Here is a 27,581-nt window from a genome sequence, read left to right on the forward strand (position 1 = left end):
TAGATAGATATAGATCTATTCTGCAATTTTGCAAAATGTTTTATCTATATAGATTTAGATGGATAGATAGATTCAAATATAGATATCTATATAGACTGATAGATGATAGATTTTTAAACTCCAACCTTTTTCCCTTCCTCTGACTTTCAACAGTGTGTTTCCTCTGTTGAAGATCCAACAACCCTCTCCTCACATGAAAAGTGCTTGCTAGTCTTCTCATTTCTGCAACTGATATCATTTGAGAAGAAAATAATTTAAATTCATTCATATTAGAGAATGACTGGCTGATAGGCTCAACTACCCCTATAATTATTTTTATTTTAAAACAAGGAGATTATTAACCTAAATTACACTCATTAGAGAAGCAGCTGGCATATAGGACAAAGTTTCAGTCTAAGCTGTCTGCATGAAACTGACCGCCATGTCACTCATTCTAACCACGACTCACTTTTGTCATCTTTGAAAACACAAGTTTGAATTAGAAAAGTGTTAGTGCTTCTGAAAAATTTCAACATACTATGATTCTTCGCATAAGGAGAAGAATAATTTTGAATCAGGGGACCTCTTTATTATGTCTTGTCTAGAACACGTAGGAATAATCCGGCAAAGTGGTTCTACAAATTTTTTTAACTTCAATCAAAAGATGATAAAACTAAACATTTTTAAATAAACACATTTTTACCAATAAATAAAATGCTCACGGCCAAGTTTTTCTGCTTGGGAATTGGCTCTCCAAGAGAGTTTTTGAGAAATTGCCACACAGAGAATGAATAAAGAAAGATTTATGTGGTGGATGATATTTGATCATTGTGTTCATTTATTCTTTTAGAACAAACTTTAGCAATGTCAGAACCATTTGACGGGTGTGAAAGACCAGCAGCTGTAGAAACACACATTCGGCTGGAAGAAGCCACACATATAGCCCAACCTGCTTGTAGAAGGCACAGGTCCACATTGAAAACTGGAAACTTTGACTATAACCTATGCTTTTTCTTTGAAATTTGACTTGCTACTATGTCCTAAGTAAGCAATGACAGGAACTAAGGCTAGCATTCCTCTTTCAAGCAAAATCTATTTCAGTTATAAAAAGGCAAAAAAAAAAAATTGTCTCAATTTTAATTGGCCAGATTTGCCATCCGTCTATTGTATGTGCTGAAAGGTTACCAAATGAAGAAAAGCTGCAGTAAATTCAAGTTATCACTCAGATAATTGCTATAGCACTTAGTTTTAACTGCAATTTAAAGTGAAGTGCTATTAATAAAAAGGCTTGTGACAAGGAAAGTTTATTTTAGAGTGGTATGATACAATTTGGGGTGATGCTGGAGTTCGAGAGTGAGGTGTTAGACTATCTATAAAGCAAGAAATAATTTGCATTTGGGAGAATTTGAAAATAATTGAAATCAGTCAGGAAGTACAGATAACTGGGAATTTCAGTGTTTTTACAATATATTATTTCTCCTGCAGCATTCTCACTACTAAACAGCTGGGATAAAAGTTTTAAAACATAATTTACATCATAATAGGGAGCTTAGAAGTATATAGAATTTAAATTTAATTTGAAACTCATGTATGGCAGAATCTAGTATTGTGTTGATACATTTTTACAGAATGGTTCAAAAGGGTGGAACCACATTAGTTCTTACCTAAAATAAAACAATTGATCCTTGACTTTGCATACGTTTCTGGCATACATTCCAAGTTCTTCAAACACCCTTTAAACATATCCTATGGCATATTTTATGCAATATATTTGAATGCTAAGTTTTTGAGTGTTTTTTCTAAGATATCATTTGCATGAAGAAAATATTAACAGCCAAAATCTCAATCCAATTTCCGTTACAGTCAAGATCTTGATCTAATTTTCTATTGATCAAAATTTGAGATTATCTACTCATTTCAACATATAACATTAGAAGATACATATGTTAGATGATAGATACTTGATACCCACCTGGGGGTATAATGGAAAAATAAAACACAAAATAAGACTGTTCTATTTTTATATAAAAGTGATTTTTTTAATTTGGGCCTATTGCTTTCTTTGTGACAGGCTGCCTTCCTAATGTTACAACCATGTGGATAACTAAATATGTGTAAAAATGGAGAGGTTCTTCTCCTAAATGTACTCAACAGAACGCAATGGATATGTGCCAAATTTCCAATAATTTCATTGGCTGCTTTGGGAATGCCTGCAGATGCCGCTTTTATTTTTGTTTTGTTTTGTTTTTGAGACAGAGTCTCACTCTGTCATCCAGGCTGGAATGCAGTGGCACGATCTCAGCTCACTGCAACCTTCACCTCCCAGGTTCAAGTGATTCTCCTGCCTCAGTCTCCTGAGTAGCTGGGATTACAGGCATGCGCCACCACACCTGGCTAACTTTTGTATTTTTAGTAGAGACAGGGTTTTGCCATGTTGGTCAGGCTGGTCTCGAACTCCTGGCCTCAAGTGTTCTGCCCATCTAGGCCTCCCAAAGTGCTGGGATTACAGGCATGAGCCACTGCACCTGGCCCATCATTGCCTTTCTTTTTGAAGAAAAGGTGTATTGCCATTTGCTTCCCATGACACTCATTTGCACACTGCCATGGCTCCCATCAATGCTGTGACTTTTCTCCTGGACTTCAGCATGCCTTTCATCATTCGGCTTGCCGTCAAGACTCTGAACACACACAGTAGAGCTTACCCAAAAGAACTTCAGTCTTCCCTTCTTTTCTCACCATGATCTGGCTGTTTTAAGATTTCAGTTCATTGTAACTGTAGGCAGTAATGTAACATTTGAAGGAAATAATGGTCATCTACTTATGAAACTGCAAATAGCTACTATGATAGGTTCAAAATACAGGCATTGCTGTTAGGCGATTATTTTAAGCTTATTGTTAGTACAGTGAAGACTCTACCCTCCATCTCTCTGCCTAGAGGTGAATGTGCTAACATTTTGCACTTTCTTTGTTGCTCATCAAATCACAGAGTATCTTTTGTTTAAAGCACAGAATTCCATAGCAACTTTCATCTCTGCATTACTAATCACCTTGAAGACATGCAAGCTTTACTGTTATACATGGGACCAGTTCACAGTAATTCCTTTTTCCAAAGTTTTACAAAGCATGTTTTAATATTCCTATCTCATTTGATCTTCAAAAGAACTCTATGTCTATCCCCACTTCATGATGTGAAAAGTGACAAGACTTGCCTATTGTTACAATCTAGGAAGTGTTAGCACAAGTACAGCACAGTTCTCTATCGTGATAAAATGCTTTTTTCAGCATGTAACTCTGTCTATCAGAGCTGTTTAGTACTTAATGTTTAGCTGATGTAAAATTTATGGCATTTAACAGACCCTATACATTAGTTCATACTTTTATGCACGTCATCTTCAGTGCCCTATAAGGGAGACACTACTTGCCAGCATACAGTGGTTTCTGGCTTATTTTCACAGGCTTCTGAGGACAATTATAGCCTAATGACTCAAGAGTTTCCCAGAGCTGGAATTCTTTTCCGAAATGAGTTAACCAGATCCCTTTTATGCATGGCTGCATGAAATGAAATGAAAACAGAAGATCACCATTTTTCATTTTCCTGTTCAGATTCTGATCTGTAAGTACTCCCTGAGATCCTACTATGTGCCAGATGCCAGGTAATATGTTCTTAGATATGATTACTTGATAATATATAACCTGTAAAACACACACACACACGATATTTAACATATAACCTCTGGCTGGCCTCAAACTCCCTTCTGACCTAGTCTCTGAGTTTTGCTGTCTTCTTCAAAAAGAGAAACTTGCTTACCCATTGCTGAAGCTCAGGTTTACTGATGCTGAATGTTTTATAAATCCAATAAATACAATTCAGAAGTTTTGATGTTGATCTTTTTTTCTCTCTTATCTGTCAGGCTGCAGAGATCAGAAGCACTCTTGCATGGGGGTCAAGAGGCACATTGCCTGTCAATGTCTTCGTGGTTCATGATGCAGTCTTCAATCCAAAAAGAAGTATGTTCAAGTGTTGCCAGGAAAATAAATACAGGAGTTTAATGCCACAAGAGTCATATTTTTGACCTGTTTCTCTTAATAATCTTAATCAAATAAATATGACTAAATGTGTATATTTTCCTAAAATGTATAATCTCTGAGTAATATCTTTAAGGATTGTGATAGATTATACTCATATCTTAGAAAGATAGCTCTAATAGTTTGAGGAATAAATTGGGGAGTATAGAAACAGGATGTTGTTGCAATAATCTAAGCAAAATAATAGGGCCTCAAATAGCACAGAAGCAATGAGAACACGGAATAGCTAAAAAAAAAATTGGTCGTTTTTCAGGTAGATCTTGATTAGGGGTTAAATAAGGGTTGATATTTCAAGAATTTTAGTTGATACACTTAAGAGAAAATTATGTAATTAGCATGGATAACAAATACATGAAGAAAACTAGTTTAGATCCAAGATTACCTTGGGATACTTTGAAACATCTGTATTGGATGATGGTGGTCAAGAACTGGTCAAGGGTGATGATGTGGGGTCAACCACGTTTACACCAGAAAGAAAGTCAGGGGCATGTGGAGGATAAGAGAAGGCTAAGGGCCAAAAATAAAATCCTAAAGAATTACAACACTTAAAGACTGAAGGGAGAGCCAAAGAAAGAATCTGCAGAAAGATTCTGATAGCTAGGAGGAGAGGAAGAGTGCTAGTAAAAGAAGCTAAAGAGAGATTTTAAAAAAAATGTTAAATGCTACCAACTGCAATTAAGAAAAATTACTAAAAAGCATGATTTAGATTTAAAAGGGTTTTCCCAGGCAACTTACAGAACGTAGTTTATTTAGAGTGACCAAAACAGAAGGCAGATTGCAAGGAACTGGGGAATGGAAGGAAGACTAAGAAGTGGTGACAGCTCACAGAAGAGGAAAATTTCAGTAAGCTAATACAAAAAGCAACAAAGGGATGAACATTCATTGTTATGAAATAAAAATGAGGTTATCTGAAATATACATTTAAAGTATAAAAATAAAAGTCATAATTATCAAAACTTTCTGATTCTTTTTTCTGTATATTTTCTCTAAATATTATAAAAACAGTAGAGGTTAGTTTTGTGAAAGAATTCCCATTGTGCAAAAGAAAAGCTACATCCAAGTGTAGATCTCAGCTTGCCAGTTTTGAAGACAAAACTTTAAAGTTATTTAGGATACCTATCTGAACATAGTTAAACTAAAATCACTATAAATATTATTTTCATAGTCTTTTGAAAAGTAGCAAATATCAGGATTCTGGCACCATGAAGTAAAGGAAGGTAGATACATCTATCAAAACAATAGTAGCTAAAGTTGTTGAAACAAGCTAAAACTTAAATAGATGTTATTTAAACAAGATCTCTAGGGCATAGTGTTTAACTTATGAGGCATTTAGAAATTTCTTTGTTTTAAATAGATCAATGTAAAATTTTGTGGTTAGTACACAAAATATTATTTAGGGTAAAATGAATCTCTATTGGTCTCTTAGAACAAATTGCCCTTATTTTAACAAAAAAAAGTCTACAGAGGATTTTATAAATCTACACACATATACATGTACAGTTACTAAATTTTGTAGTTGTCTAAAATTGTCATTGATTTTTTCCAAGATAATAAAGTTCACTCTGGACATATGTTCCCCAGCTAGAGAAAACTCTTCCCACACTTCCTTGTAGCTAAGTAGGGCCTTATGACTTCATTTAATTAAATCTAAAGGAAAAGTTTTAAATTGTTTGGTCTTGCCTGCATTCTTTTTAGTTTACGTAAAGTAGAACAGTAATGTAGCTATGATCTAGCTTTGACTTTTGAGATATATTTTACATAGTGTAAAATGTATAAATTTTAAGTGGAGCATTCTGACAAAATATATACACCCATCTAACTATCACTCAATTGAGATGTGGAACATTTCCATTACTTCTAAAATTTTCTTATGCCACTTTTTCATCCATGTTGTTTCATGTTTCAGTAGGTTCTTTTTTTATTTCTTTGTGTGAGTATTTTTATCTATTCCACTATTAATGGGAATTTGGGTTGTTTCTAGTTTATGGCTATAATGAGAAGAGCTACTATACTATATTCTTGTTAAAATTTTTGTATAAACATATGTTTCCACTTTTCCCAAATAAATATGTAGAATTGCTGGGCTATGGGAAGAGTATGTTTAACTATTATAAAAACTCTCTGAACAATTTCCAAAGTGCTTGTACCATTTTAGATTCCCACCTGCAATATATATAAGGGCAAGCTTTTATCATGCAGATGATGACAATGCCCTAAGGGATGAAGAAGCAACTATATGGGAATAAACTTGGTCCCTGAATTGGGCCATTTTACCTTGTTTCCGTAAAACAGATGGACAGTGAGATGCTGAGGGGGTAAGCAACGGGTTTCGTCTGCTCAGTGTAGGTACGAACGGGGTACATATTTTGTAGTGAATGTCTAAACATTCAATCTGCCTTTAAAAAAAAGGCACCGTGTACTGCGTTACTAAACAATGTTAGGGAGGAAACTACTTCCCACCAGGGCATACCATTCATACACCCCCGCCCTTGGTATGTCACTGAAATAAATGACTGTCTTGCTCCAGCCACTGTATATTTTCAAAATTTACTTATTCTTGACCTTTTTCTTCAAAATAGCTGAATTCGAGGTATTACATACTTTCTTAAAACTGTGCATATACTGTATTAACATTTGACATTACTAATAAATACAAATTAGTTAACATTTAGGGCACATTCTTAAACATGAGATATGAACTGCAATTAATCAGCACTAGTAGCCTATTATGTACTTTTTATATTACACAGTCAGAATCTTTTCTGTTGGACTGATGAATACTTTCATAAAAATTTAGGGATACCTGACTTCTACAATGGAGACCTACATTACACAGTAGGATTTTAGGCCATCACCCTGATATCCTTGGGCAGTAGAGCTTATCTCAGTAGCACTTATTGAGCACCATATCACCAGGCACGCAAATATGCAACCTCTCTTTATAAATTCTCTCTCAGCTTGAACAAATAAAGTAAATGCAACACCCACATCAAACTTCATCCACAGCACTTTACTCTCTTGCCCAGTGGCCTTGATATTTGGCTGCCTTTAGCACCTTTACTTCAACTTTAGGATTAAATATGTCTTCACTTTTGAATTACAACTGTGGCTTCTCATAGGTGTAGTTTCTTAGTTTTTTTTTTTTTTTCCGTGATAAGGACATATCCATAGACTAGATTAGTGTACTCCAAACATACTCACTATTGGTGATACAAAACTAACATCTGCATGAGTGGAAGAAAGTAGGTACAAGAAAATCCTTGCTATTCTTTATAGAGTTTGGTTAACAGAATTTGTTACTTTTTGGACCTCTAATTATAGGATAAAAATCAATTCCAAAAAAACCTACCTGCTTTAAAAATGCGTGTGTGTGTGGGTGTGTGTGTGTGTGTGTGTGTCTGTGTGTATTTCTAGCCTATATACTCCAGGCCAAGTCCTCCGGGATCACACCTGTAGTTGAACAAAATTTTTTTTTTATTTATTCCAGAAAGGTAAACAACTTTCATCAACAATTGAGAGACATTTCAGTAAGTGTTTAAGAAAGGGCTATTAACAGATTCGAGCTTGTTTTAGGTGACTTGGGGGAACATTTAAAGACATGTGTCTTTACTATGAATAGCATACTGTCATGAAGTAAAATTTTTTGAACATTTTAATGGAGCTTATCTAGAAGCAAAGGCTAAGCAAATTAACATAATAATTCAAAAAGGAGAAGCTGTAACATATTAACCAGAATAAGGAGCATGGTTAGTCATTTTTATGACTTAGGTATGTGATTCACAATTTTCTCTGTGTTCAGACATGATTATAACGTGGTCTTTTTTCGTTTGTTTCAATCTATCACACTCACAGAGTGGCCTTGTCTAGTGTTGATGTTCTGAGAAGTTGTGTTCAACAGGACATCGAGCTCTACCTATGAGCACCAGGTCAGCTCCTTGATATCTGTAGTGGCTTTTGTTCTGTGGTATTGGTTTCCCGTGCTGCCATAGCAAATTATCACAAAATTAGTGGCATAAAATACAAAATTGTTTTTCATTTATGTAGCTCAGGAGTCCAAGTCAAAATAAAGGTGTCATCAGGGCTGTTTTCCTGTCTGTAGTCTCTAGGGGAGAATTTGTCTCCTTGAATTTTCTAGCTTCTAGAGGTCAGCTATATGTCTGGATTCTACTTCTTTCCTCCATCTTTAAAGCCAATAACAGCAGGCCAAGTCCTACTCACATCCCATCACTCTGACCTCTGCTAACTCCTTCCACTTTCATGGACACTTGTGATGACAATGGGCTAACCCAGATAATACAGGCGAATCTTGCCATACCCAGATTCTTAAATGTAATATATCTGCAAGGTCTTCACTGTCATGTAAGATAATGTATCCACAGGTTCTACGGGTTAGGACATGTGCATCTTTGGGGAACGATTATTCTGCTTACCATATCATCTCACTCTGATGCATAAGACTATTTGAAAGAGACAATATACAAGTAGAAAGAGTTCACAGACAAGAAAAAACATCCCAATCAAGGGGCCTTGGTTTGGTTGATGAAGTGGTTCAGCAATGTCACAGACACAGGTTCTTTTCATCTCTCAGACTTCTTGTCCATTTCATCCTTATCTTCTTATCATTGTTATCTGGGCTTCTGGTACCAATCCAGAGAACATCTTTCCTAGTTGTCAATTAAAAAATGAGCAAAGACTGGCTCCCAATGACTCTCTTAACTGTGGGAAACTGTTTTTCCAAATTCTCCAGCAAACCACTTCCGAGTTGATTGTTTCAAATCACCAAGACCTGCTCACTTTGAATTCATCATTGGCAAGAAGAATGGTCTGACTCTTTCGACATATCAACGAGGGTGGAGTGGGAAATCATTTCAATTTTCCTCATCACATAAGGCACTTGGCACGCTTTAATGGAGCTAAATAAGGAATTAAAATTATAAAAAACATACGAGTTCTGTTGTTTGGAGTGTAAGTCAGATGTGGCCAAACACCAGATTACTACTGATCAGAATATATCTTAGTGAATGGTCACAATAAAGTAATGTCATAACCTAGGCAGGTTTTAAAAATTAAAGACATACACAACAAATACACAGCTTGGTGCAAACAAACTGGGACTATTAATCAGTAATTAATAGAATACTTAAGAACTAGAAGTCATAAGTATCAATAGGCAGGACAAACAGTTTAAGTCAACAGACTCAGTAGTCAATAAGAAGAGACATGGGCATTGAATAGCCAGAGGCAAAGCTTTAATAACAATAAGGCCTTGTAACTGAGACTATCTTCTTTCTTAGTCCAGTGCCTGGCACAGAGAAATTGCTTAATAAATATTCTCAGGTCTAATGTAATTGACAGACTTTAACATAAGAACTTGTATTAGGGTTCACTTAGAGGGACAGAACTAATAGGATATATGGGGGTTTGTTAAGTATTAACTTACATGATCTCAAGATCCCACACTAGGCTGTCTGCAAGCTGAGGAGCAAAGAGAGCCAGTTCGAGTCCCAAAACTGAAGAACTTGGAGTTTGATGTCCCAGGGTGGGAAACATCCAGCACCGGAGAAAGATATAGGCTGGGAGGCTAGGCCCATCTCGTCACTTCATGTTTTTCTGCCTGCTTTAAATTGGCTGGTGGCTGATTAGATGGTGTCCACCCAATTAAAGGTGGGTCTGCCTTCCCCAGCCCACTGACTCAAATGTTAACCTCCTTTGGCAACACCCTCACAGGCACACCCAGGATCAATATTGCATCCTTCAATCCAATCAAGTCGACACTCAGTATTAACCATCACAGAACTTATTCTGAAGTGCTGCTAAACTGGAATGTTGAGCTGAAATAAGATAAATGAGATCACTTGTAACTTGTAGGCTATGAGGCTTATTATGCCAGGAAGCAAGAATGAGGAGGGACAGTGCAGGTAGCACAAATTGATAATACTTTCTCTTAAACTCAGCAGGAAATAAGAGCTTGTTTCTATATTTTTTTAGTTAAACTGTTATACTTTAGTTTGCATTTGTTGCTGAAAAGAAGAAAGAGATAAGAACAACAATACACTAAAGAGAATTCCATTTCTGGTCCAGCATGTAAGGAGCTTAGAAGTCACCACCCCATGCTAACAACAAGTAAAAAGCCAAACAAATGGAAAAATCAACACCTCTTCTTAGATTCATCAGATAAGTGAGGTCGTAGGCCAAACCACTGCTCCTAAAGCTGGAGAGACAGACAGAGAGAATCACAACTCACGTGAGCAGAAACCCCTGCATGAACAACTAGCTGCATGGATAGGAAAACCTGAACTAGTGATTGACTATTTATTGTAGACTCACAGTGGTCAAATCCAGGAGTTGAAAACTCTAGGGGCACCCAGTCATGAGAGGTCCCCTACACTTCTGTGAGTTTTAACTCTGGGAGCTCTACCAGGTTCTCACAGTAAATATTGGAGACGAATCCCCTTCATACTTCCAGCACAAAGAGGGGAAAAAAGTAACCATTGAAATATACCAGAGTACCCTGGTTTTCTTAACAAAGCCTGCACTCAGGAAACAGTTTCTTACTAGAGCTTAAACTACTGGGATTTTACCAGAGCCTAATCAGCCTGTGGAAAAACAAATATCCAACACTAGCCCTCTCTAGTTATTCTGCACTACCTAAGAGTGGGGGCAGGGAGTGGAGGGAAGTAAAGAAAGAACTGAAAACTGCTTGTGAAGTTCACAGCCCAAGGGTGAAATCTGACTAGAAGAATGACACCTAATCCTAAGACTACAGAACATTTTCCCTCTCTCCACCCCCTACCACTACATTACTAAAGGCCTATTTATGACATTCCTTTTACTCGGTTCCTTTAACCAAGTAGATTATGTCCCCTTTCAAAGAAAAAAAATGCAAGGAATACTAAAAGGCAAAAAAAAATTTTTTTTAACTGACATAGCAAGCATGAGTGCTAGACACAGATCTATCAGGGACATTGGAATTATTAGAACATGAGTTTAAAACAACTTTCATATGTTAAGAGCTCTCATGGAATGAGACAAAGGCCAGAATAGACAGATAATGTAAGCAAAGAGGTGAAAGATCTAAGAAAGAATTAACAAGAAATGCTAGAGATAAAAAAAAAAAAAAGCAACAATACTGCCAGCACAACAATGCTGTAACATAAATAAAGAATGCTTGCAATAGACTCATCACAGCTGAGAAATAATCCCTGAGCTTAAGGATATGTCAATAAAAACTTCCAAAAATGAAAATCCAAGGAAAAAAGACTAAAAGAATGAAACAAAACCCCAAAACCCAGAACAGAATATTCAAGAACTCTGAGACAACTATAAAAAGTGTAACATACATGTAATAACAATACCATGAGACGAGAAAGGGAAAGGAACAGAAGTAACATTTGAATAAATAATGATTGAGAATTTTCCCTAAATTAATGTCAGACACCCAATCACAGATCCAGTTATGTTCACAGAACACCAAGGAGAAGAAATGTCAACAAACTACATCTAGGCATGTCAAATTAAACTGCAGAAAAAAACAAAAACAAAGAAAAATACATTAAAAAGATAATTAAACTGTCCCCAAACGTCCTTCCCATTGGTTTTAGATAGTCTCTTACTCTTACAGTATCAATTCATCACTCTCATCCTAACAAGTAAAACACAAGAGATTATTTACTGAAGTCAAATAAACATTTAGCATACTATTAGGCATCAGATAAGTTATTTCACACGAATTTGAACTTACTGAAATAACTGGCTTTGAATTAAAGCAAACCTGAGTTTTATTTCCTGGTCACACTCTAAACACATTTGACATTTAAAAAAATACTACCTTAATTTCACTAAGCCTTTGTTTTTGATGCCATAAAAAAGCAGTATTTATTTAGCAGGGCTATTATATTATAAATTATGTCTGTAAAACTAGGTAATATCGAATAATAGTAGCTTCTTTGTACGCAATAGCTACTCTCTTTAGGAGTAGTGAAAAGTTACAGAAATATAGAAATATGAAGAGAAACAGAACAAGAAATATGTTCCTAATGTTATTTTCTAGCCTTCTAATCATATCTCAATTCCATAAAATTCATTTTGACAGAAAATCCAGTCCCAGTCATTTCAGGCAATCTAACAACAGGGCAGAGGCCAACATCACAAATCCACTCCAACTGGAGCATTTTTCTGTCCTTGATTTCTGTGAGATCAGTCTTCTCTCTAGATCATATAAACAGAAGCCTATAGCATTTCAAAAAATGTCTTGCTGATTCAGCAAGCAGAAGAATAAACATCAGAAAACAAGAGATAACATTATACAATTAAGCATATGAAGTCACATCTCTGGTCAAAATTTGATTGCAAAAATCTTTTGGCCTCAAAGGCCAGGAATTCCTCCCAGCATTTCCAGCAATGTTCTCTCCTTGGCCTCTTCTGTAGGGTCAGCAGCTTTAAGGCAATGTGTCTCAACTCTACTTGCATATTATAATCATCTGGAGTGTTTTTAAATAGACTGCTGCTTGGGCCCTGCCCTCAGAAAATTTGGGCTTAATTGGTCTCTGGTGAGGCCTTAGGTGTACTCTTGATGTTAAAGCTCCCCAGGTAATATTAATGAGCATTCAGGGCTCAGAGCCAGTGATTTCAAGCAAACTTTTACTTAAGCCTCAGGGCAATTCCTCTGTTCATCACCGGGCAACACTCTCTGTACTATGAGTCTGCATTCGATTCGCTTAGAATTGCCACTTTGCCTCCTGGGGTCCATGCTTGTTGCCTGATGCTAGTTTGTTCACTGATATGCTCCCAATTATTCATTCCATCGGTTGTGGATTGACTGCTCCACCACTTGTGCATCAATGCATCGCTGTATTCCTTGGTTATTCACTGATTCTTGGCATTGAGGAAATGGCTTCTTTGGTGTGGGATTCTCTGCACTGAGGCAAACTATGTGTTTTAAATGTCGGCTGTTTCTTGAACAAAGATCACCCGGCTCTAAAGTAGTGTGTAAAATGTGCTCTTCTCTTTAAGGAGATGATGTACATCAAGCACTTTGCATATGGAAGCACTCGAAAAAGGCCTCCTTTGTGAATGAAATTGGTTTCCTTGCCTGTATTTTTTACTGGGCTCAGTGTTCTATGGCTCTGGGGTCAAGTTCACAAGTACCATAACAATGATCTCTAACAACATTCCTCATATTACCTGTCTACACTTCAGCTCTAAGATTTATCAGATTTTCTTATTCACTAGGCATAGTTTAAATCTCTTTTCAATTAAAATGTACAAGTTCTCTTACGTAAATACCAAATTCCTTTGCTCCTAAGAACTGATCCTTTTGGGGTCTCATGGAGGCTGTGGCCATCACTTTTCTTGCACAGAAACAGTGAATTGTCCTTTACCCAAAATGAAAGCAGATCACCTATGAGATTAAAAGGACAGCCTTACTGAAAAACATTTCCTCATATTTAATGATAAATATATCCACTCCTACATCAATTTTGGGTTAAACTCTTAGCACTCCACAAAGATAATATTCATATGTGTCTGAGAATTTCTGTATTCACACTTACATTAAGACTTTTCTCCTTTATTTTGTTTGCAAGTTCATTGTAACATAAATACAAAATTCACATTTTTACAAACACTGTCAGAAATGTTCTAAGAGTCAGTAAGGACAGGGAATTAGCTCTCTTTATTTTGTGATCTGCCTGTGAATAACACCCCCAGCCATTTTCACAAGATGGTATATGGTTTTACCTTTGCACAATCCATTATTTTGGGAAGAGTATTATCAGTAAAGAAATATGATTACTACGAAACCACACTGTGAAGACCAGACCTGAATACTACAATAGAAAAGAGATTTCAATAACCATTCTCAATTTGTTTCCTTTTCCTTTTCCTTATGAAAATCCTAGTAACGAGTATTTTAAATCTAATTATCCTAGTAATTAGTCTACCTTTTCAAAATCAGCTCTAACCTGAGATGTCAATGATGTTTAAATTATTTTAGCTGATCAATTTCATAATTCAAGATTTGCCTTGTCTCACAGGAGATTCTAAGGAGAATCATGGTTAATTTCAATAAGAAATTGTTAACAAATGTTTAAGGAGATTTACATACAAAAGTTTTTACTTGGCTTTCCTCAGTCATAAAATGAACTTTAAGAAGCATCTTTATTTATATTTAGACACATGAAATCATCGTGGCTTACAACCAAAAGAAAAATTCTTTTTCTTGCTTATAAAAATTCTTTCAGCAAATGACAGCACTCAGTATCTAGATGTTGGCTAATATTTTCACTCTACAAATATGAAAAAAAGTTATTCCTCTCAATGGCAAAGGTGGCAAAAACTGGTAGCGTGGGTGTCTTTGATATTCTAACAATCCTTCTCTTAACTCTCATTCCCTAAAGACACTACACAGCACCAAATACATGCACACACACAGACATGCACACATACACTGAAAATATATCCACTAACACACCTTTACAACCTAGGAAGAGCTATTTACAGCTGGGTGGCCCCGTGAATATGGAAACTCTTTTGTCTCCGCAGTTACATTTTAGACTTTCCCTCCCTTTCTCAGACCTGTGTCGTCGCCTGTTCCTATCCAGAGATGTTCTCTCAGCTCTCAATGACATGTCTGCATAATCTCTCCAGTCCAAAATTATCTCAAGTCTTGGACCTATCCCACCCCCATTTTCAAACAGCCTTTACTCTGGAGAGGCCATAGGCAGCTCTTAACAACAGCCTGGTCTAATTTCCCTACAAAAATCTAGATGAATCTATTCCTGCCCATAGTGTATCCAGCCCCTCTCTAATATGAAACGCATGTGAATTTTGTCTAGGGAATTAACAGATCCCAGAGGGAGTGGGTCAGTGGTGGGAATGGAAGGCAGAGACAGTTGACAATAAAAGTAACTTTTACAAGTGGATTTATGTTTTCATCATGACTTATTGTCCAACCTTCCAAAAATCTAGTGTTTTTATGTTACCTTTAAGAATACACAAGTGTTGTCAGTTATAGTTGCACTCTCCTGTAGTCTCAGCTACTCAGGAGGCTGAGGCAGGAGGATTGCTTAAGCCTAGGTGTACTGGGCTGCAATGTGCTATGTCAAGTGGGTATCTGCACAAAGTTTGGAATCAATCTGATGAACTCTTGGGAGCCAGGAGACCACTAGGTTGCCTAAGAAGCGGTGAGCTAGCCAAGGTTGGAAACAAAGCAGGTCAAAATTTCAGTGCTGATCAGCTGCAGGATTGCACCTGTATATAGCCACTGTCCTCCAGCTTAGGCAACATAGGGAGACCCTGTCTCTTAAAAAAATTAATAAATAAGTAAATAAATAAAATTAAGCAAGTATTGGAAAAACCTAATTATATTTACAGACTATATAGGTAAGGGAGAGGAAAAGTCCTGACACAAGCTACAGGAAATTGAAACAGACAAATAAGCCCTTGAGTCTAATTGAAGAGCAAGGATCACTAGGAAGGAATCTTGGGCTTAGAAGCACTTAAAAGTGCTGCTCCTCAAACCTCTTCTCCCCCGCCCCCGCCCCCCGCCCCCATTTTCAAATCTAGAGTGCCTCAGATGCCAGGTTTTAACATCCAGGATCAGTCTCAGCCCTGCCAGAGACCTGCCTTGGGAGTTTGGAGCTGGAAACCTAAAATACTAGAAGCCTGGATAATAGGCTTCTAAACACAATAGACTAAAGTATGTTGCTAGACAACTAAATTAGCAGTTGATTTTTTGTCCCTCTTATGATGATTAGCTTTTACAAGAATATGAATAGAGTATCATACTTCAGGAACACTGTGATTTAAATTAGCTTCTACAAACTTGTACTTTGTTCATATAGTTGATTCTTGAGAAGTCCCAAGATTGAAGATCCTTGGAATGTAGAGAATTCTCCTTTATTTCCCATAAAAAGGAGACATTCGAGAACTTAACCACTTTCCCCACAGTATTTTGATAAGCATTGGAAGAATATAGAAGTTTGTTTCTCTATGAGTGAAACGTTCGTCATTGAGTAAATTTCTGTATTTGGCTGATGAGGGAGGATACAATTCCAGCCAGCCTGCAGACAGGCTATGGGGGAAATGGTAAATAAATAGATAAAGGATAATGTCCTAAGGCTGAAAATAGAGTTTTTGGAGTTGTCTTGAAAGCCATTTTAAGGAATACTACAGTCTTAGAAGGTTGATTTTCTCATCCTCATTTTATATTTTATTAGGGGAAGACACAAATTTATTAGTTTGCCCTGAATCCCATTACTTATAAATGGCAGAGGGGGGATTTAGCCCTACGTCAAACTCCATATTGTTTTAAGCAGGCACTGCTGCCTTTCAATGTTCAGAAATATGTGCTTCCTACAAGCTCATTTATTTCTATTTTTGAGTAGTTATTATTTTTCTCCTCTCTTACTTGCAAAGCTCCTTTTGAACAAGTTTAACTTTGCTTCAGCTAAATGAAGGGGAGCATTTTCTTTCTCCATAAAGAGAGTGGGTGTTCTAGTCCTATGGGGGTCCCTGCCACTAACTTGCTGTGTGACATCTGCAAAATATGTGTCTTTCAAGGCCCAGATTCTTCATGTGTCTGTTGATGGGGTTGGCCTGGAGGTCTCAAAAGGCTGTGATGTTTCATATGCTGGTGTTCCTGAGAGTTGTTCTGTCTCAGAACCGTGAGAAATCAGGGAAACTGGGACTGAAAGAAAGGTGAAAACGCAGCTGGGGAGAACTGTGGAAAACCATAAACGTGATCCCTTCCTGACTTCAGTTTTCCTTCACAGTTGGTATTCATTTGACTCAGTCCCTCAGATCCCAAAGGACAGTGTGTTATACAAACAGTATCAGTGGCCACTCTGGCCTATGCCTCACGAAGAAGAGGAAGGATAACTACATAAATAAATAATGTAACATTGGAATTGGGCAATTTTCTGTCCTTTGGGGACCACTGGAAAATGCCAATTTGGACCACACAAGACTCCAGGGGTTGTAAAACAGCAAACCACAACATGGTGTCCACTTGAAGCCTTTCACCGCAGTATGGTTGGCCAGGAGCTAAGTAACCAAACCTTTTACAGTGCACAGCACAGTCAATGCACACAGTCAATGCAGTCACTGGAAATTCTAACGTCACTCTCCACTTCAGGGTGGGCTCAGGAGTCTTATGGGTCTGTGGCTCCCAAAAGCCAGTCTGAGGACTTGCATCCATCAATGTCAAAGTCTTCAGAAGTTGGCTGTAAAATGCAAGGAAAAAAAGTACAAAAGAGAAAGAAAATAGGATGTTCTTTTCTAAAACTAAATTTATTGAAGAACTAAAGCTGTTAAGACTTTTCTCTTTTCTGTTTTTTCCTACTTTTTAAAAGTAAAATGTTCTTTCACTTGTGCGATTATAGTGATAATAAATGGTAAATTGTATATGTTGTTTATATGTTCATATGTTGTTTTGTTGTTTTTTTCTTGACAAACCTATATCAGATTCCAGGCCTATTGAAATTTTCCTGGCCCATGAAATTGAACACTGTGGATACTCTTGATTTAAAGTAGACAGGAGGGATGAAACCTTTGGACCCCCTTGCTACACAAAGAGGCTACAAAGCAGAAATCTGAAGAAAGAAAATCCCTGAACCACCTGTAAGGTTTGGAGATTTGGACCACTTGCCCTCGGTTCCTGTTGTTGGATCTCACTTTCTCTCTATTGTTCAACTGTGATTCAACAGGCTTAGAGAAAAACTAAGTTCATTAGTACTAAAAAACATATTTTTTCAAAAAACAGCCAAGAGTTAGAGATACTCAGATTTAACTATTATGCCTCTATAAGATAGAATGCTGTAATTTTCTGATTTCTTTTCACTTTGAAGAATGCCCTTGATATTCACTGCACTCTAATTTTACTGAATACAATTATGATATGGGTAAGAATAGGAGGTCAGTGATAAACAAGCTGCCAATTTCTTAGCACATATTATGTGAAAAATAGTTTTTCATGTATTTTCTCCATCTCATAATTACTGTAATTTAAAAAGATAGAACTGCCGCTTACAGTGATAGTGTAAAATAATATAAATAACAAGAATTTTGGCTTCCAATAAATCTGAACATGAATCCTACCTCTATGGCCTTGGTAAGCTAATTGAATTTTTTCCTCATTCATAAAATGAGGCCAACAATAATAATGCATGAAATTATTATGAGAAACATACAGTATAGTAAGTGTGAAATATCCAGATTAATGGCTGGTATATGGGAAGGACTCAATATTTGACTGAATAACTTTATCAAGTTCATGATTATTGTATGTAGCAGAGGTGAGAGCACCAGTCTCTGCCTCACAATCTATGAGCCTAGTACCATAGCAAGAATAACTGGTTTGTTGCACCGTCTTAGAAAGTTGGGGCATAAACATGACATTGTTGTATTTTCTCCATTTACCCCTTTAAATATTTTGTCAAATATCCCTCTCTCTCTTCCTTAAAAGTATCTTAGGAAGGATCCACAGCATTAGGCTCACAAATATAAAACTGTATCAACAAATTTAGTGTGGCCAGTTGGAACCACCAATATATCCCTTTTAGATTCTGACCTTGCAGTCTTTCTATTGTCACGTCAATATTTACGAAACTAACTTTTACAGCCACATTCCCAAAGACCCTCCCAGCTCCAATCAGCCTGCTGTACAAGTTTGGAGACATTTGAACAATGCTTTGAGGATGCAGAGTAGGTAGAAGAGTAATCTGGACTATGACTATACCATATTTCTGCTAATTTGGCAGAGTTTCTGTCTAAATTTATGTTCTCTCATCTAATACTCAATAATAGGCCTGTATTATCTATTGCTGTGTAACAAATTACTGTAAGTCTGGAGCTTAAAACTAAGCATATTCATTATTTCACAGTTTCTGTGATCAGGAGTCAGATGGATCTGCAGTCTCATCTGAGGCTTGACTGGGGAAGAATATGTTTTTGTTAGCACATTTCAGCTCCTTTATAACTTGAGGGCTTCAGTTTCTTCCTGCCTGTCAGCCGGAGGCTATACTCATTTTCTTGAGGCTGTCTTCAGCAACTTGTCACATGGCAGCCCAACATAGGCAGCCTCTGATAAGGCCTCTTACTTCTTCAAAGCCAGCTAAGAAGTGAGTAACTCCAGCAAGACAGGTGGTAGAATCTTATGTATCCTGTAGTCCCATATATGTGATCACATGCAGGCTGCTAATTTTGCCATAACTAGTTATTTATAAGCAAGTCACACCCAAAAAGAGAGAAATACAAAAAAGTATGAATATCAGGGTGTAGGACTCATGGTGTTGCGGGGGGAGGGGGGGACTCATGAGTCTCTAGGCTACAAGGCGGTATTATTAAAAATATAAGAATCCATTAATCTCTAATGAAAATTGTTAGTTAAAAAGAAGCTCAGAGGTCCACAGTGTCCCCACCAAACTACACACTCAAACTTTTGGGGGATTGGAAAGCACAGAATAGTAGAGAAACTAGTGACTTACAATAAGCCTACATTCTTATTAAATTCTACTTCAGTGCCCATTGAGCTAGATTCTCTTTTTATAGGAAATAACTTTCTATCTAAAAGTGCTTTAAATTCTGTAAGTTCTCTCACCAGAAGTGGTTCTAATTTGGCAGAATCAACATTGTGCATTTGAGTGATTGGGTAACAGAAGGAGATTGTAAAATTTCTGAGCACTGAATATCCAGCACATATGAATGTTTGATAGCTTTATTTTATTATCTAAAGTACATAGTAAGGAGTAAAGTTAGGGATAACGATCAGTTTAAATACATCATGAGGAGGTATGACCTTCTTAATCATATGAGAGTCATAATCACAAACCAAGCATATGTTGTTTATCATAGAATTAAGTGTAGAAGGGTTCTTTCCTTCTGGAAAATTATTATTTTCCCTGCTAGGGCCGTTTATTCTTTGGCTACTAATATGGCAATTATTCTCCTTTTTGTCTTGAGTACTTTTCCCACCTATCCCCCATTTCCCATAATATTATAAATGCCTATCTTTCTTCAGGTCCATTTTTATTACTAAGACAATATATCTGTTCTAAAAATAATTGAATATCTGGAGCTTATCTGGATTTAGGAAAGGATTTGTGTTTCTGCTTCTTAGAATTTCTTGAAGTGTACTTTAGAAAACTATTTTTTTAACAAATACAGTTATGTAAATCAAAACACAAACATAGCTTTTGTTCCTTTAAAGGCTTTTTCATAAATAAAACTGCAAGTTGTAAAATATGCTTACTTTGGCAGAATAATGCATCAAATTTTCGTTCAAAAATGTGTTCTCCATATTTTTAACGACTTGTCTAATTTCAAATTAATTTTATTTAATAACCTCACTCATTATATATACTTCTAGCTACATATCTTTAGGTTATATGGTTCAAAATAAAGAAGAGTCTTGATACTAAATTCAAACTCTCTTTTCTTATCCAAGAGTTTATATAAAATAATGTGTATAAAATCCTATACAAATGTTAGTAACTTACATAACATTTTTTTCGGATTGAGGAAATTCTTCAAAACATCTGAGACCTTGAGAAAATAATACTAACAAAACATAAGAGTGCAATACGTGAAGTTCAAAAAATCAGAGTTCCTTTCCATTTATAGCATTTAAGCAAAAAGTTTGAGGTGATATGTTTTTAATTTGTTACTTCAAATCTACATTTAGCAACACAGCTCTGACTTCTATGTTCAATATGAATATTTTATTTTATTGTCTCATGATAAAAGAACCTAGGAAATAGCCACTTGAAAGAGGACAGAAGCTACATGGACATCTGGTTTAATTTATAGCTCTTGTTCATTACCCTCATACCCAAATCTCAGAACATATGTGGTAAAGGCTTCTGAGAGGAAACCTGTAAACTGAACCTGAATTCTAATATTCTGAAGTTATGAACTAAAGCTGTTTAAAGTTAACAATAACTTTCTGTATTGCTATATTTTTAATGTAGTAGAATTCTATGTTAACTTTATGCATAACTATCTTTTTAATATAGTAGAATATTTTGGACACTGACTACTAAACTATACCCAACCAGGGATATGGAAAACATTATTAGCCTTACCTGATTTGGTTCCCATCCAAGTTCATTTCCCAGCTATCTCTAGGCAGTGAGGGCCAAATGCCAGTGGTGTAGGTAGTCAGGAGTACTCTCATCCACATACTCAGTGCAGTATGCTCTGAGGCATACTGACTTCCTATAATGAAGACCTATTTCCTACAGAATTCAGTACTAAATCCCCAACCTAGCTATCTTGTTATATAGAAATCAATTTGATAGTTAGATAAGATAAATACATTATATGAAAGACAGGCATATGTGCATGCATACAAATAGATAAACATATGTACACATCACCTATACATATACATATACGTGTGTGTGTGTGCACATATATGTGCCAATTTTATTACTGCTGACTGGTGGCCTGCAAAAGAGTATTACTTTTTTTTTTTTTTTGAGATGGAGTCTTGCTCTTGTCATCCGGGCTGGAGTGCAGTGGCATGATCTCAGCTCACTGCAACCTCTGCCTCACGGGTTCAAGCGATTCTCCTACTTCAGCCTCCTGAGTAGCTGGGATTACAGGTGCCCGCCACCATGCCAGGCTAATTTTTGTAATTTTAGTAGAGATAGGGTTTCGCCATGTTGCCCAGGCTGTTCTTGAACTTCTGACCTCAGGTGATCTGCCCAAAGTGCTGGGATTACAGGCATGAGCCACTGCAGCCGGCCGAGCATTACATTTTTTTAAAAAGCAAAATAAACAGAAAAAAAGTCTCCCTGCTATGGTTTTTAGCTTACATTTTAAATCTACCCTGCACAAACAGGCCTTAATATATGTATATATTTATCTGCATATTATTAAATATATCTTCACTATGTATTTCTGTGTAGATGTGTATGTTTGTATGGTGAGATACATGTGCTTTTAGAATAAATACAATAAATTTTACATACTGAGGAAGAAAATACTATTCTATTTATTCATTTATATTAGTACTTGGAGTGAAATATTAGATATAATCACAGAAGGTTTGAAATCTTATCAGAAAACTATTCATAATTGAAATGCCAAATCACAGACATCTATGTTGCTGCCACCCAGGACTATTTCCCTAAATAAGTCCTCTCAACTCAACAACTCATCTCAACTAACCACTCGGGAGCTTGAAAATTCTTACATGGTCCCACCACTCTGGCCACAGTTTATTCATTTAGGGATGGGAACCAGACACAGATTTAACCAATTATTCTATCCCTAGATTTTAGAACTTTAAATGTATAGAGCCAACATCAAGTAGGCTTTTTACTGCCATTTGAAATAAAAGTTAGTTTGCAGTGAAAGAAAATGAAGCAAATGTATGCAGAGAAGAAAGAAGAAAAAGAATTGTGCCTGGGTCCCATCTTACTCCCAACTGCATTCCTGCACTTTCGTTTTTTGTTTTTTTTTTTTGAGATGGAGTCTCGCTCTGTGCCCGGGCTGGAGTGCGGTGGCGCCATCTCGGCTCCCTGCAAGCTCCGCCTCCCGGGTTCCCGCCATTCTCCTGCCTCAGCCTCCCGAGTAGCTGGGACCACAGGCGCCGCCACCACGCCCGGATAATTTTTGTATTTTTAGTAGAGACGGGGTTTCACCGTGTTAGCCAGGATGGTCTTGATCTCCTGACCTTGTCATCCGTCCACCTCGGCCTCCCAAAGTGCTGGGATTACAGGCGTGAGCCACCGCGCCCGGCCCATTCCTGCACTTTCTAAAGTTTAGCTGTTTAACCCTTTTTTGGATTTCATAAGGAAATAAATTCTTTTTTTCCAAAATAATATTCATCATGCCTTTCTGTCACTTGCAGTGAAATAATCATAAAATATAGTGACATTCTCTGCATGGAAACAATTTCCTTGCTATTTTCCCAGTGTAATTTCCTTTTATCTTCTAAATTTAAGCTTCAACCATCATTCGTCTATGAAGTCTTCTAAACTGCTAAATACAAATTACTTGATTTTCTATGTGCCAGGCCCTCTACTGTCCTTATAATTCTTATTACTATTCAGAATGGTAATTGCCTCTAGTTTCTCTTTATCTTGTCTAGGTACATTAAACACAGGAACCATATTTATTGTTTCTACCTTTGTTTGTCTAATGCATAGTATGAATCCAAGAACAATAAGAGACAATAAGTAATTGTTGAATGCAAGAAACAATAAAGGAAATAATAAAAGATGTTTGATTTCATATCAGTTTCCTCCAATTTATGACTTTTAAAATTTGTCAGTGTTTTAACTCAGAGCATATGTTGTCAAACTGATATATACTGTATTAATCACTACTATTAATAAAGCCAATTTTCCATGTAGGAATTAATGGAACACTAACTTCCCATACAGCTTTTAAAAATACAATATTTTTAATAAATGGTGCAAGTAAAAAATGTTGGTAACAGAATTCTATAGTACAATCTTAGTTTACATTCTTTAAATTCCCCAAGCAACTCTCTCCAAACAACAATACCTACATGGTCAAAATTCAGATTTTCTTTGACAACCAAAACACAATTTGTACCTCTTAAGAGATGTGGAGCTAACTCAAAAATGTTGTATGCTTCGTTTTCCAAGAAAAACAGCACTTTTTGGTGAACTGAAGAAAGCGCACTTGGTTCACATGAGACTAACGGTTGTTCTCCGCACCTGGGAGGAACTGCCCTTTCAGGGAACAGTTTGTCTTGATCAGAAGCCGAGAAAAATACTTGTACTTAAAAACTCTTGCCTCAAATATTTCATATATTTAGAACCTTTTTGGGGGTCTTTGAATAGTGTTTTCAGTATACTTTGGGGGTATTGTTTATGGTGATTCTTGAAAAATATCTTTATAGACAGAGGGTTGTAAATGGTGCTTCTCAGTTGTCCAATCTAATAAAATGTCCCAAGTTGTGCTGTATTTTTAAATGTTGCCTTCCATACATTTATGTGCATAATGATTTGATTTTATTCTTCTTTTGTTAACAATTATCCACAAAATGTAATTGACATTCATGTTTAGGTAAAGAATAATAGCCTATTATGATTTTTAAATGTAATATTCTGCATTTTAAATATAATATTCTCCATTAAACAAGCCATAAACTGTCAATATTTACTCACACTGACCTAAACTGAAAGCCTCTCATTTTAGTTACTCTGGCACAAGATCTTAAATATACATTACTTATCTCCTGCCAATTTCCAAAGAAATACTATAAAAATGTTAATACAGTCTACAAATCACATTAATGTTTAGGAAAACCAAATTGTATATATCAATGTAATACAGGGTCGTGTGGCCTATTTGCATGGGATAGATTTAAAATATAACACTAAATCTACAGCAGAAAGGGTTTTTTTCTGTTTATTTATTTAGCTTTCTTTTTAATACAATATTGTTTTCTGATCGCCATTCAGCAACTGACAAAGGATGGTTATTATACTCGAGTAAACCATCTTTCTTTAGGACTTGGTATAAGATCACTTCTTGGTCAAACTCCATGTTTCCATCAGCAGGAGACATATGAGAGTTCCTGGTTCCTTACACTATTGATGGGACATGGCTGCACTCCCCGCTTCTCCTGCACTTTTCTCACTCATAGCTTGTCTATCATTTTGTACCAGAGGCCATCTGAACTTGTCATGAAGCCCTGATCTCTGTCCACGACAGTCACCAGAAAAAGACCAAGACTCTCAGGTCAACCCTAATCCATTGAATTCTAATCCACATATGACTCTGTTCATTTTTTTTTTTTTTAACTGGAGCTCCCACTCCTCCCCAGTTACTGAAACCTTCTTAGTACGCCTTTTGGAACTCAAGATGAAATCTTGTAAAATCACTTCTAAACTAACATTCCTCTCTAAACCATCTCTTACCCTTCATGTTCTAGGGAAACCATCTATGCCCACTGAGGATACTGATTCTCCTGTAATCCTCCCAAAATGGCAGCTATTTCTCTCCAGTGCTTTTTGTATCATGGGGCATAAGGGGTGCAGAAGTGTCCCTTTTACTACCCTTTACAGGCCCCCGTTTTGAATTTCATGTATTAAACTGCACTCCACTTTGATACATAATCTACTTCACCAACCACACCACACCCCTACATTGTTCTTTGAAAATTATAGATCTTTGGCCCACTGCCACCCATTCCATTGCTACTCCTCTCATAACTCTTAATGAATTCAAATTCATAAAACAGTCCTTTCAAGAGCCTAAACTTTCACTTCCTTAACCCTTTACCCTATAACGTTCTTCACCCTGCCTTAGCCACTCAATCGTGTGGTCATTTCTTTGAATAATAATGTGTCATTTCTTTGAACAATAAATAACCACGTGACTGAGTGGCTAAGGCAGGGTAAAGAACGTTATAGGGTAAAGGGTTAAGGAACTGATAGTTTAGGATATTGTAGTTGTAGCTACTAATAGCTACAAGTATTCCAGAATCTCAGTCTCAAATAGCTAACTGACACACCCAATTTTTTCAAATCAACCTCTTACATGTTATACTCCAACTCAGATATTCCTTTTACCCTACCAGGACCTTCAATATTTTTATACTAGCAACTTTTCACTATCTTTATCTCCATCTTATTTTCTCCCTCTTATCTTTAATCAGATGGCCAATCATAATTATTCCCTTGAATACGCTCTCAGTTTTTTTCCCTTTTCTCTTTTTTTGTATTTGTGTGGCTAAGCCATAGCCCTGACTAAATCCAGCTCTCCATATTACTACATTCCTGAACTTATGGTGGTGACCATAGTAAAGTAAAACAAAACCAAACATTGAAAAATCAAAAATTCAAAGTGTGACTAAATCATGAAGAATAGATTTAGTTCAAATATATAGTCACTGACCTTCGATACTTCCAGAAAATGATAGGAGTCTATTCCTCACCTCCTCTGCTGGCTAACCATTTTAGAGATTCACTAGTCAAGCTTCCAACAATGCTCCATTGCCCCTTTTGGCTGTTGACCTTGTGTATTAGTCTGAGTTCTCCAGAGAAACAGAACCAATAGAAATGTATATTGCCTTACATAATTATAGAGTCTGAGAAGGTCAAGGTCTGTAGTTAGTGAGCTAGAGACCCAGAAGAGTTGACGGTATAGCTCCAGCCCCTGTCTGAAGGCCCGAGAACAAGAACATCCACCAATGGTTCTGCCTTTACTCCTGTCACACTTGGATGCTACAATATAAGGCCAACTCTCAGAATTGTATAATAAATGATATCACAATTTATTGAGTGATTGCACAGTTGGCAATTTTCTCTATTTCCTTCAGTCATGCCATTTTTACCTTTATAGTGGATCATTCCCATCCCAATTTAGACATATACTTATTTCTCTTTTAATGCAATAAAACAAAATGAAACAAAAAACTTTCAACCCCATTTCCACTCCTCTATTTGAGATTTTGCCTCATTTCTTATTTAAGATAAAAGTTGTTTTTAACCAGTCTCTGATTTATTTTCTCTCATTTCTCTTAAATCTAATCTAATAAGTTTTTTGCCCCTAATACCCCATTGAATATTCTTTATATTCTTTTTTTTTCTTTTTTTTGAGACGGAGTCTCGCTCTGTCACCTAGGCTGAAGTGCAATGGCGCTCTATCTCAGCTCACTGCAACCTCCACCTCCTGGGTTCAAGTGATTCTCCTGCCTCAGTCTCCTGAGTAGCTGGGACTACAGGTGTGTGCCACCACGCCTGGCTAATTTTTTGTATTTTTAGTAGAGAGGGCATTTCACCGTGTTAGCCAGGATGGCCTCGATCTCCTGACCTTGTGATCTGCCACCTTGGCCTCCCAAGGTGCTGGGATTACAGGTGTGAGCCACCGCGCCCGCCCCTGAATATTCTTTCTATAGCAAATCCAATAGCCAGTTTTCAGTCCTGGCCTAGTAGTTCCATTTTACATGATTTGTCACTTTGTTCTTTCTGAAATATTTGTTCTTCTCATCTTCTAGGGTATCCTACCAGCCTAGCTTTCCTTCTACCTTCTACCTTGCTTGTCTTTCCTTCTCAGCCTCACTTGCTGGTACTTTCTCATGTCCCTAAATGTTAAATATAGGAGAACTCCAGGGTTCCATCCTTGAACTTCTTCTTTGTTCTATCTCCACTCATTCCCTGAATTATCTCAACTGATTTTATTATTTCAAATAGGAACTACAAGTTGTTAATTCCAAATTCATTTTTTACCTAAAGTTTATGTATCAAAGGACTACTTGACATCCCATTTGAATGTTTAAGAGCATCTGCAACTTAATATACTGGGAATTGAGCTTTGCTATCTTACCCTAACTTTTCCTTTTTCAATTTTCCTTAATTAATGGCAACATTTTTCTTTCAGGTGCTCAGGGTACAAATCTTAGGGTCACCTTTATTCTCCCCTTTCATTTATTCCTTTTATATTCAGAGGATGGCTATGTCTCTACTCCTTCCCTTTGCCATTCCCTCCAACTTCCCATGCCCCAAACATCAGTATCTCTTGCCCAAATTTTA

Source organism: Pongo abelii, chromosome 2 (genome assembly GCF_028885655.2).
Source record: "Pongo abelii isolate AG06213 chromosome 2, NHGRI_mPonAbe1-v2.0_pri, whole genome shotgun sequence".
Taxonomy (NCBI): domain Eukaryota; kingdom Metazoa; phylum Chordata; class Mammalia; order Primates; family Hominidae; genus Pongo; species Pongo abelii.